Raw genomic sequence first — 12,287 nt, 5'->3', positions numbered from 1 at the left:
AATTTAGCTCGGTCTGTTTTCCCACAAGAAATACAAACGGTCATAACACCACACCAGCTTACGGAAAAAAATATCTCTGAGGTTTTGTATGAGATGGTGTGAACAGCTGGATTTAAACCACATTACCCTGCCAGATACAGCAGTGTGTATCTAGGGGAGGTAATGCCCCCCTCAAGGCCCCCTTTGTGTAGCCTGAAGTGATATGATCTCAGTTTCTTCTTATGTCACTAAGACCCTGAACTCAGCATCACATAAAACTGCCCTGCAAGTCATTTTACAAATGTTTCTGGTTCAGCGTGAAAACGTGTTTTCAATCTTTATGATAGAACTGGAATTTACATAATGTGGACGGTCATAACACTACACCATCTGACCTGAAAAACATGCCAGACATCTCATGGTGTCTTTGTAGCACAGTGATGATTCATTGCTAGGGGATACTGGGGATCAGCTCATGATAGCAAGATGTTATTGTAACACTAGTCTACGGAGAACGATACCAAAAAAAGCTTTCATTTCACTATGACTTCACACATATTAAACCAACTTCTGATTTAGCGTGGCTCATCTCTTTCTGCACTTTCCCCTTACAGCTACGAGCTCACTGCATTCACACCTGAGTTCTCAAGACTTTACAATAACACCTCCAGTCTGTCAGCATACAAGTGTGACTCACTGGCTGTTTCCTCTGTAGGCTAGGAAACCACCAATGTAAACACGGCTGACAGTTAACTACACAGCTTCATATTTCATAGGCCATTCAGTTTGAGCACTCGTGTTTCTGTTCATACAAAACCCAGCGGCAGATCTAAATTCAATTCAGTTAAGTAGGACACAGCCGCCACAACAACACCAACAATTACTTCTTTTTTTTTGCATCTATTTCTCTTTCCCAGCATTTTTCCTCTTCCTCTCTAGATTTGGTCAAACACACACCTTTGATGCTGCATTATGTTCTAGCTGCAACATTTGTTTTATCTTTGAAATGTGTGCAACTTGCACCCTCTGAACTGAAGCCTGAAGCCTGAATAGTTGCCACTAGAGGCTACAGTGTTTATTGCACCTCACAACATGACAGCAAATTGATTATTTAGCTCTTCTAAAGCGGTAACATCAGTGGGTTCAACAGTTCTTTTGGAGGAAAGAGCAAAAGATGAGTACATGGGGCAACCCTGTCTCCTAAAATACAATTAAAAAAAATTTCAATATAATAATTCTCTGCAAAGTCTTACAGAATTTATCTGCAAAATGTTAGTTTTTTCCTACAACTTGTGGCAACTAAATGCATGCGTCACTTTTTTAAGGTTTTGTTTAAGAAACTCAAAGCGCCTGTTTAAGGTTTTGGGAAAGTTTGTGGTGTTGGTCGAACAGGATGTGTTTACTTTTTCCACATTTTACCAAAATCATAATATTTCTCTGACCAAAGTGTTTCCGTTTGCCAAAGCCCTGCACTTTGTACCATCCACCCCAACCCCCTCGTGTGACGTCTGTAAACAGAACAAGAACAAAGCAGTGAGTGGACTGGAAAAACACTTTGGCAAAACGTGGCAACTCGGCTAAACTATTTAATTGTATATAAAGAAAACGTGAATTTTAGTCGGCGCATCGTAATCAAAAGAGTGCAGAGAAAAAGAGGGGGGGAAAGGAAATGTGTGCGAGCGATAGATCTTTGCAGCCAACGTTGAGAGATTTATTCAACAGTACACACAGGTACAGTACCAACACTTTCCTGTGTTCATATCCTCACACACAGAGCCCCCTCCTCCTCAGCCCCCCCATAGGAACCAGAGTAATTAGTCAACAGTAAAACAACAATACTCCACATTCAGGTCTCACGGCTGAAGCCCTGTGAGGCCAGCTGAGGGGTATGGCACATCTAGCTCTGCCAAATTTCCGCTGGTTTTACAGCAGGTTTTATTTCACTCCTCTGCAGTGTGGACCGGCTTTAACGGTGCCAGCAGGGAGGAGGTCTGCCTGAATTGTTTATCATTAAAACAACTGCAAAGCATGGCAACCAAAATGGTAGCTGACATTTTCAGCTCTACTCTACACCTGCCTTACACCCAACAAGGAAAGCAACAGCAGCAGCGTCATGCTTCATCTTGACTTTATCAAATAAACTTTGTTCGAGTGCGTCTAATTAAGTTTTGCATCTGTATCGCATCTCAAACTAAAAACAGACTAATTAACATAGAAATAAACAGGATTTATAATGTGCTGTTGATGGACACATTAAAGGTAACAGTTTCACATTGTGGACTCTGCTGCGTTATTCATTCTTTGAAACACGTTTTGCCGACTATTTGTGGAAGTTTTTAAATCTGAAATTGGCAGCAACATTTCAAAGTTACAGTTTGATTGACACCTACTGGCTCACGCCTTGTATCATTTCCTGTTGTAGTCATTTCTTTTATACTCACTGCCAAAATAGTGCACCGTCAATGTTAGAACAAGTTACATAAAGTCTTTGTGTTGGAGCGAACAACACTGAGGACAGTTTGCAAGCTGTTCAATGCAAAAATATTCACCTGGAATGTTGTCGCTGTTGGTTTTCTTTTACCTGCCAAATATTACATTTCTCTTGTGGTTTAATAAAGTTGTATTGAACTGAAGTTCACAGCAGTTTGCAACAGTCTTTGACATGCAAGTTATTTTGACTAGAGCTGAAACAATTAGGCGATGAATCTATTAATAAACTAACAAGAAATAATGGTTAACCGTCTCGATTCATCTTTTAATCTTTTTTTACACTTTGCAAAGTCATCCCTCGGCCGGTTTTGGCCCGCGGTCCGTATGTTTGACCCCCCTGGTTTAAGTCATTTATCCAGCAGAAATGTCAAACATTCTACAGTCCAGCTTCTCAAATGTGCAGATCAGCTGTTGTCTTTACAGCAAACTTTAAATACAATGAATGCAGCTTTAATATCGACCCCAAAGACCAAAATATGCCTGAATGTTGTTTGCACTTATTGCATGTACATCTGTAGCGTCAAATATGTTTAAGGGAAGTGACGCAGTTCGGGGGCAGTGTGAGCCTCTGTGTAACACTCCTCTCTGACACATTAAAGAAGCAGCAGGTGATTCGATGTCAATTAGAGGAAGCATGTCTCCTAAAAGTATACAACGTGCAGATTAAACAAAATGCCGTCCAGATTTTTAGTTTTTATCATCACGGTGCAACAAAACGATATCTGTAAACGTCTTTCATTTGTTTCCCATTAAATCCTCTCCTGGCTACTGGCGCATAATAACAGCTATTTTAGGTCCAGCATTTAGAATGAGGGAATTATTGAGGCATTTATAAAGTTAATGCTCTGGCACGTGTTAAGGTTAAGCAGCCCTACACAGGACTCAGGATGAAAACCTATGACTTCTGTATGTTTACTTGTGAACATACAAAGATTTCATTCTCAAAAAAAAAGCACATTTCTGCTCTACTTCTTTCCGACTGTGAGCTTGTTGCCTCTGGCTGCCGACCAACAACACAGTAACTTCCATACCTAACTAATAACATCACATATAAAACTAATTGACCACACAAGTGCAAATGAACAGAAATCCTGACACTGGACAACAGGGTGCTTTATATACGACCTTCTGTTGATTTTTACAGCGCTGTGCTTGAGGGTATAATGGATCTCAGTTACATCTCGCTGTGCTAAAAACTGCCCTCCTGTCCTTCACACGCGATTCTTCCCTTCCCAGAGGGCAGCAGTCCTGCTTCTTGTCAAGCCTCCGCCTGTTTGAAAAGGACTCTGCAGATCACAGAGTGCTGATGCTCCACGCAGGATCATCTACTTCTCCCCCCCGTTACTTCAGAAACCCATTCCCATCAAAACAAATACTTTAATAAAGTTTGAAAGGCTGAAAAGTAAACTCTCATGGGCACGTTTGCTGACCTATTTAACAATATGCTACTCAACACACACTAAATATGACGCAGTGAGTCAAAACTATGAGATGGTATTACATAGATTCTCCCTAATAAGTCACAATCACAGGATAACCCCTAATTATGACTGGAATGAGTATTCGTGTTTGAGTCTAAAGCATTTACCTGGAAAAAGCAATGGAAATAATTAATCACAGAAGCTTCTAATTCTTCCCTTAAAGTGTGCAAGGCTCATTGCCTCAGCTTTAAATACTTCGTCTCTGAGTGCAACAGACCCCAGGACAAGATTGAACTGCCCAAATGATCAAAACCTGTAAAAGAAAAGTGTTGTAATAGGTTTGAGGGAAGTTATGCAGAGGGTGGAGAACAATAAAAGGCAGTGAGGTAGCTGGAAACCACTGCTGGGCTGGCTGAATAAAACATTGCTCTATAGTTAGTGTGAAATAAAGACATTGAGCCTGGTGTTGAAGGCTGTGCACCGGTGGCTGTCACACAGGAATGCACCGGGGCCAAATAAATAAGCACACAGAGCAGATTAAACGCATGGGAACAGTTGCACAGCGTTTACCAGCAACCACACGCCAAAGTCTGTGGCACGGCAGCTGCCATGTTCACATTTCCCATTTTCCTGAGTGCTCGGCTGCTGTGCTAAACGTGGGGGTCTCCGCCTCAGCCTGTTGGCAGGTAGGTGAGCTTTAACTAGCTCTCAGGGGAAGCGGCCGGGATAGAGATACTGTAGCGATGTCAAGCTGAATTGATGGTGCTGCAAATAACCTCACCTCTTGATTTATTGCTTTTTGCAGATGCAGTGTTAGAAATGTAGGGACACGAGATATTTCAGAAAATACAAGCAAGTTATTGATCACTCTTAAGCTACACAGAACATCCCTTACAGCTTCTGCATTATCCAGCCTGACTCATTTATCCCAATGTTCCTCCTGCACATGCCCCTCCAAATCTAACCATAGCTTGTTCAGCAGGTGCAGGTTTCAAATACAGACTTTGATTTAAATCCAACTCAGACTTCAGATCTAAGTCTAAATCTAAGCCTGATCCCCGCAGTGTGTGCACCTGTATACCTGTCATCTGTTTGTATTCTGTGTATTTTATTCTATTCTATTCTATTCTATTCTATTCTATTTTATTTTATTTTATTCTATTCTATTCTATTCTATTCTATTCTATTCTATTCTATTCTATTCTATTCTATTCTATTTTATTTTATTTTAATATGGCTGAGCTTCTCACCCTATACATGGAATCGCAGTTTCGGGCTTCCGGTGGAATCGCAATGCATTCTGGGGTGGCAAGACTAGAAAAGTGAGCACCAACTCCACAAGCGCCGCCATATTGAATTTATTCTCTACATGTTTACATTTTACTTAGCTTATTCTTCAAGCGTATTTACATTATATTTGGCTAGTTTTTAGTGTGTAAGCATCGCTCTTCTAGTTATGGGATTTGGACACCGGAATTGTGTGGTGAAAGGACTTTCGAGCAGTGGGAAAAAGCTAACTAAATTGTGAGCTTCACGATTGCAAAAATTGCGACTGCAAACTTATTCTTCAAGTGTGTTGTAAACAAACCTACTACTCTACAATGAGTTCTGAACTCCTTTCTTATGATGAGGTTCAGATGTGGAAAGTCGAAGCTTTGAAAGTATTTTACCGCAAGCGGAATTTAAAGGTTTCAGGAACAAAACTCGAGCTTATTGCCAGGGTGTTTGCTGCATCAGAGATGGGCATTGAGGAGCAACCAACAGCTAACGAAAGACTTTCAATCACAGAAAAAGAAAAGACGAAGCTTTTGGTTATGCCGAGTGGCGTTTCAGTGCCTGATCCCTTGACATTGCAGGATGGCTGGGTCAATGAAAACAACAGCATGACTTCTTGGCCGCCGATAAACCTCAGCGATATAACATTATTTTTAATGCCAGGGAACGATGTCGAGTTTCATAAACGAACATTGAACGAATACAAAGAAGGCAAAGCATTTAGACTGTTTGACTCTGGCTGGTTGAAACAAATATCTTTCAATCCTCTCGCAGATTCTGAGTAAAGCAAAATGTACTCATTCAATGAAAGTTTCCCATACGCCACATTCGGCATGGATCTGCGCAGTCAAGAAAACTGGCGATATCATAAGTGCTTATTGCAGTTGTGTTGCAGGGTAAGCTAAATAAGGTAAATCAAGTAGATAGACTACATACCCCAGGTCGAGTTCAGGATCAGGGAATTCATTTGTTGGTTTTCCTTGCATGAAATGCTCACTGCAAATCCGCAAAAATTTCTTGGGCTTCCAAGACTTCCCATTGTAATCCTGTCTCTTTACGGCTTTGGTCCATGCTAGCCTTCTGTCTTTGTTCTTTAGTGCGGTTGGTAATGGAAATAGTTAGAACGGGGGCTTGCAGTCGCAATTTTTGCAATCGTAAGCCCGAAACTGCGATTCCATGTATCTCTAAGATTCTCCAGCCAATCTCTCGCTCCATCGTCCCATCACTCGCGAACAAGACCCCGAGGTACTTGAACTCCTTCACTTCGGGTAAAGGCTCATTCCCTACCCGGAGTAGGCAATCCACCGGTTTCCTGCTGAGAGCCATGGCCTCAGATTTTGAGGTGCTGATCCTCATCCCAACCGCGTCACACTCGGCTGCGAACCGATCCAGTGACTGTTGAAGGTCACAGACCGATGATGCCATAAGGACCACATATTCTGCAAAGAGCAGCGATGAGATCCTCAGGTCACCGAACTGCAACCCCTCTCCTCCACGACTACGCCGCGATATCCTATCCATGAAAATCACGAACAGGATTGGTGATAAAGCGCAGCCTTCAGCATTTCTGGACGGATCTCATCAACCCCTGCGGCTTTGCCACTGTGGAGTTGTTTGACTACCTCAGTGACTTCCATCAGGGAAATTGACGATGATCCCCCATCAGCTTCCAGCTCTGCCTCTACCATAGAGGGCGTGTTAGTCGGATTCAGGAGTTCCTCAGAGTGCTCCTTCCACCGGCCGATAACCTTCTCAGTCGAAGTCAGCAGGGTCCCACCCTTGCTGTACACAGCTTGGATGGTTCCTCGCTTCCCCCTCCTGAGGTGCCGGATGGTTTTCCAGAAGCACCTTGGTGCCGACCGAAAGTCCTTCTCCATAGCTTCTCCGAACTTCTCCCACACCCGCTGCTTTGCCTCAGACACGACAGAGGCTGCCGCCCTTCTAGTCCTTCGGTACCCTGCAACTGTTTCCGGAGTCCTCCCAGATAACATAACCCGGAAGGACTCCTTCTTCAGTCGGACGGCTTCCCTGACCACTGGGGTCCACCACGGTGTTCGAGGGTTACCGCCCCTTGAGGCACCTAAGACCTTGAGACCACAGCTCATCACCGCAGCTTCATCAATAGAGGTTTTGAACATCGCCCACTCAGGTTCAATGCCCCCAACCTCCACAGGGATGTCTAAGAAACTCCGCCAGAGGTGTGAGTTAAAGATCCCCAGGACAGGGGCTTCCACCAGATGTTCCCAGTTCACCCGCACTACCTGTTTGGGTTTACCAGGTCTGTCCAGAGTCTTCCCCCACCCCTTGATCCAACTCACCACCAGATGGTGATCAGTCAACAGCTCCGCCCCTCTCTTCACCTGAGTGTCCAAAACATGTGGCCTCAGATCAGATGATACGATTACAAAATCGATTATTGACCTTTGGCCTAGGGTGCTCTGGTACCACGTGCACTTATGAGCATCCTTATGTTCGAACATGGTGTTTGTTATGGCCATTCCATGACTAGCACAGAAGTCCAACAACAAACGACCGTTCGGGTTTAGATCAGGGAGGCCCTTCCTCCCAATCACGCCTCTCCAGGTGTCTCCATTGTTTCCCACGTGTGCGTTGAAGTCTCCCAGCAAGACTACGGAGTCCCCTACTGGAGCCCCCTGCAGGGCTCCATTCAGGGTCTCCAAGAAGGCCTAATACTCCGAACTGCGGTTTGGGGCATAGGCACAAACAATAAGTCAGAGTTTTCCCCCCCATAACCCGAAGGCGTAGACCCTCTCATCCACCGGGGTAAACTCCAACGTAGCGGCGCTCAGCCGGGGCCTTGTGAGTATCCCCACCCCGGCCTGACGCCTCACACCTTGGGCAACTCCGGAGAAGAATAGAGTCCAACCCCTATCCAGGAGTACGGTTCCAGAGCCAAGACTGTGCGTAGAGGTAAGCCCCACCAGATCCAACTGGTAGCAATCCACCTCCCGCACTAGTTCCGGCTCCTTCCCCCACAGAGAGGTGATGCTCCACGTCTCCAGAGCCAGCCTCTGCTGCCCGGGTCTGGTCCGTCGAGGTCCCTGACCATCACTGCCACCCGTGTGACAGCGCACCCGACCCCAGCAGTTTTTCCCATGAGTGGTGGGCCCACAGGATGGATGGATGGGAGGCACCACATAGCTTCTTCGGGCTGTGCCCGACCGGGCTCCGTGGCAAACCCGGCCACCAGGCGCTTGCTGTCGGGCCCTCCCTCTGGGCCTGGCTCCAGACGGGGGCCCCGGGCTTCCTCCGGGCAGGGTCTCTCCTTTCCTTTCCCTTTTTTTCATGAAGTCATTTTTGAACCATTCTTAGTCTGGCCCCTCGCCCCTTTGCCTTGGGAGACCCTACCAGGAGCACTAGGCTCCAGACAACACAGCTCTCAGGTTCATAGGGACACACAAACCTCTCCACCACGATAAGGTGATGGTTCCCAGAGAGGTTGATTTATTTGATTTGATTTATTGGCTATTTATTATATTTTATTTTATTTTATTTCATTTCATTTCATTCATTTCATTTCATTTCATTTCATTTCATTTCATTTCATTTCATTTCATTTTATTTTATTTTATTTTATAAATGTTCTATATTTTAACTTCAGCACTATTTTAAGTTGTATGTCTTGGATTCTCATTTTTTACTTGTGTGTTTTTATATCCATGTTTTTATTTTGTAGTAACATTGTTGGAGGGAGAACAAGAATTATAAAGCCAATGACTGCTCAGTAATTGTTGTGCATGTAACAATAAAGACTTGAAACTTAAAGACAAAAACGTCTCACAATGTGCTCACTGCTGTTCATCTCCAACAGTCTCTCTCCTTTGTCTTTGCTTGCTGCACAATATTGTAAACAACACATTTTGTACCACTGATTGTTACCATGGAAACATGGCTGAGTTAGCCTGCGGGTGTGGTATGAGAAACATTTTTAAGCTTAAAAAAAAGCTGGTCTTCATTTTTGTGAAAGTTTAAGTTGCAGTTTACATCTAAGACTGATCTCAGAGCAACATTAGGAAGGTCTGACTCTTCAGAAAGGTCTGAAATATGTTTGTGTAAGCGGAGCTGGCAGTTCTCACCATTATGCTGGCAGGAAGTGGCTCTTTTTCCAACACCTTGCTGTGAGCATGTTTTACTGATCAGGGGCTTGTGGAGTTTGCAGCCGTGGGAATATTATTGGAGACTTGGACACAATTGTGTTGAATAATATTATATTATTTATTGTGTGCCGATATTCTGAAGTTAAATGTAAATTCAAAATAACGATCGGATTTTCCTTTTTCTGCTTTTTTCATAAACCTACTTCCTGCAGAGGCTTCTTGCGCAGCGATGTCTCACAGTGGACAATAACCAAAAATGTATTTCCTTTGGTGACGTTAACACAGGTATGTGGCGGTAAATGAGTGTAATTACTGGAAATCAAACACCTCTACGTCACTGAAACAAGTGGTAATGTGATATGAAACAATGATGTGAAATGAGATCTTAGAGGCTTTACAAAGGAGTTCAACAGATTTTATCTTTAAACCTGTCTGGTTACTGGTTTACCGGCTTGTCAATAAACAAAAAATCTAAAAACTATTCCTTCAATTCAACATATTTTGGATGTTTGCTCGATGCAAAAATGTAATGCCTTCACAGGGCCAGACCTCAACATCAGGAGAATTCAGCTATTACTCAGTCATCCAGCAGTCAAACTGTCCGGCTTTTGGCTCAGACAGTGCAGTAGTGTGGGCATGTGATGGGAGACTGCACTGTGCATGCAGAGGGTTTGTTCCTATTTGATGGGATGCTTCAATTATCCATACAAAGTAAAAGTGCTTTATTTGGTGCCATCAAGGAAACAGAGTTTATTATTTGAACCAGGGACAAACATCAAGCAGGGAATGTGAACATGACAGATGGCTGTTATGAGGAAGTGCAGTGTGCCCAAGATACACACTGCTGTTTACAGAGGAGCGATGGGGACAGTTCAGATGGGGACAGTTTAGATGGGGACAGTTTAGATGGGGACAGTCTTGGCATCCGTTGGCAGCATGTCGCTAGCTGTCGAGCTGAATAAAAAGTGGCGAGCTGAATAGAAAGTGGCGAGGTGAGGTAGAAAGCTGCTCTTCAAATAACTAAGTAACTCAAAATATCAAACAATTATACAGTGGGGCGTTTGTTTATTTAGTCCGCCGCCATTGATATAAATGGGGTGGACAAAATAATAGAAACATCTTTCAGTACCTTACAGCCCTCCAAAACTAAATTTAAATTTAACTCCTCTCTAAAATATCTGAAATCCTTTAGATTTGCTGAACACCATTCTGTCTGTGTCCTTACCAAAGTTCATGGCTGTTGGAGTTATGTGCCCTTAAAATGGCTTCCTGTATAAAACGTTTTCGGTTTTTTTAGGGGGCAAAAATGAGAACGTTACTGGTGGAAAGAAACTATGCAATTCTCAAAATCATGCCTTTTAAAAAAAAAAACATTTTGTCACAAATAGCATTACATAAGGTTTGATCTAAATCTAAAATGTAAACAAAAACCTCCATCTGATTTGACACAGAATGGCACAATCCTGTTGTTGTAAGTCAATGTGTTTATTAATGTATAACCCTATGGACACCTTTTATCATTCTGTATAGCCCACATGGTACACCCATAGGCTGCTGCATAAACAGATAATAAATGCACTTATATAGAGTGTCCTCATAGAAAAGGTTATAGATTTATTATGACGCTTGTCATTATAGCTGATTCAAACCACATTATAGTGTCTTCCAAACCATTTATGAGATGTTTAAATACTGCTTATGAATGCTTAAAGTACTATTATCCTTTAACATATACTCAACAATCCATAATATTGTGTATGCATACTAATAAATGTTCCTGCTTTGCCAGTGTGAATGCACTACATAGGCTACTGTACTCAAAATCTGCTTAGAAATGCATTGGAAATTGCATATGGCCAAATGTATGTGGACACATCTGTGAGTACTTTTGGTCTAGGGCTGTACTCCATGGTTTGGGGTTGGCTCCTTAGTTCAAAGGAATTTAACAGGGAAGTCTTAATGCTTCAGCATACAATGGTAGTTGTTAGACAATAGTGTGCTTCCAATGTTGTGGCAGCAGTTTGGGTAAGGCCCTTTCCTGTTTCAACATGACAATGCCCCTATGAACAAAGTCAGGTCCATAAAGAAATGGGTTTCCAGTTTGGAGTGGAAGAGATTCCAGCCCAGTGGGGAGGTAACATCGCCCGACACCAGTGTTCAATCTCACTAATGCTCGTGCGGCTGAATGGGAGCAGACCAAAAAAATCTCGTGGAAGGCTTTTCCAGAAGAGTGGAGGCTGATTTTATGCTTTTTGTTTTAGAATGAGATGCTAAAAAATATGTAATGTTTGGGTGTACACATATTTTGTGTTTGACCATCTAATAAAGTAGAACGTAGTATAGAATAGGGGCATCATTTACAAGTTGAAAGCCCCCTTTAACATATAGCTTTTTTACCCCTAACTCACAACAAACAAACAAAACTTTTTGACTCTTGTATACAATCTGCAGCAGCTAAGTGGCCATCCTGGATCTGGAAATGTAAATCATTAACATGCCAAGAAACGCTTTTAAACCTCTCTCTAATAAGTTGTTTGTCTTCTTTTATTAGTTTAAATAAATCTGTTATGCATACAGTGATACAAGCTAGTGGGAAAAATGACACTTAAGTCAGATTGTAGTGAGTTACAAAAACAAGATACTTAGGGAAATATTTCTATAACATTTCCTGGTATGTGAGAAAACTCAGCCAAAGAACATATTTCCCCAACTAAGTCAAAGAAATCACTGCACACTCTGGATATTACAAAAGCAGAAGCTAAACATGCTTGACAGTCACAAAGAGTCCAGTCCACCTTAAAACACAGCTCTTGCAGACTGTTCATACACATTTCCTGAAAACGCCCCGTGCAAGGAGAGAGAAAAAAGGAAAACTCAAGTGACTCTGAATAATAATAATAATAAGGCTGCCTTGTTTATCCAAAGAAAGGGGGGTTGGGCATAGGCTGATTTCTGCCAAACTTTTCAAAATTTCCCCTTTCTCCCCCCTCACAAAACTTCCCCA

This window comes from Cottoperca gobio, chromosome 21 (assembly GCF_900634415.1).
Source record: "Cottoperca gobio chromosome 21, fCotGob3.1, whole genome shotgun sequence".
NCBI lineage: Eukaryota > Metazoa > Chordata > Actinopteri > Perciformes > Bovichtidae > Cottoperca > Cottoperca gobio.
The sequence above is the reverse complement of the archived record's forward strand: the minus strand, read 5'-3'. Positions refer to the sequence as shown.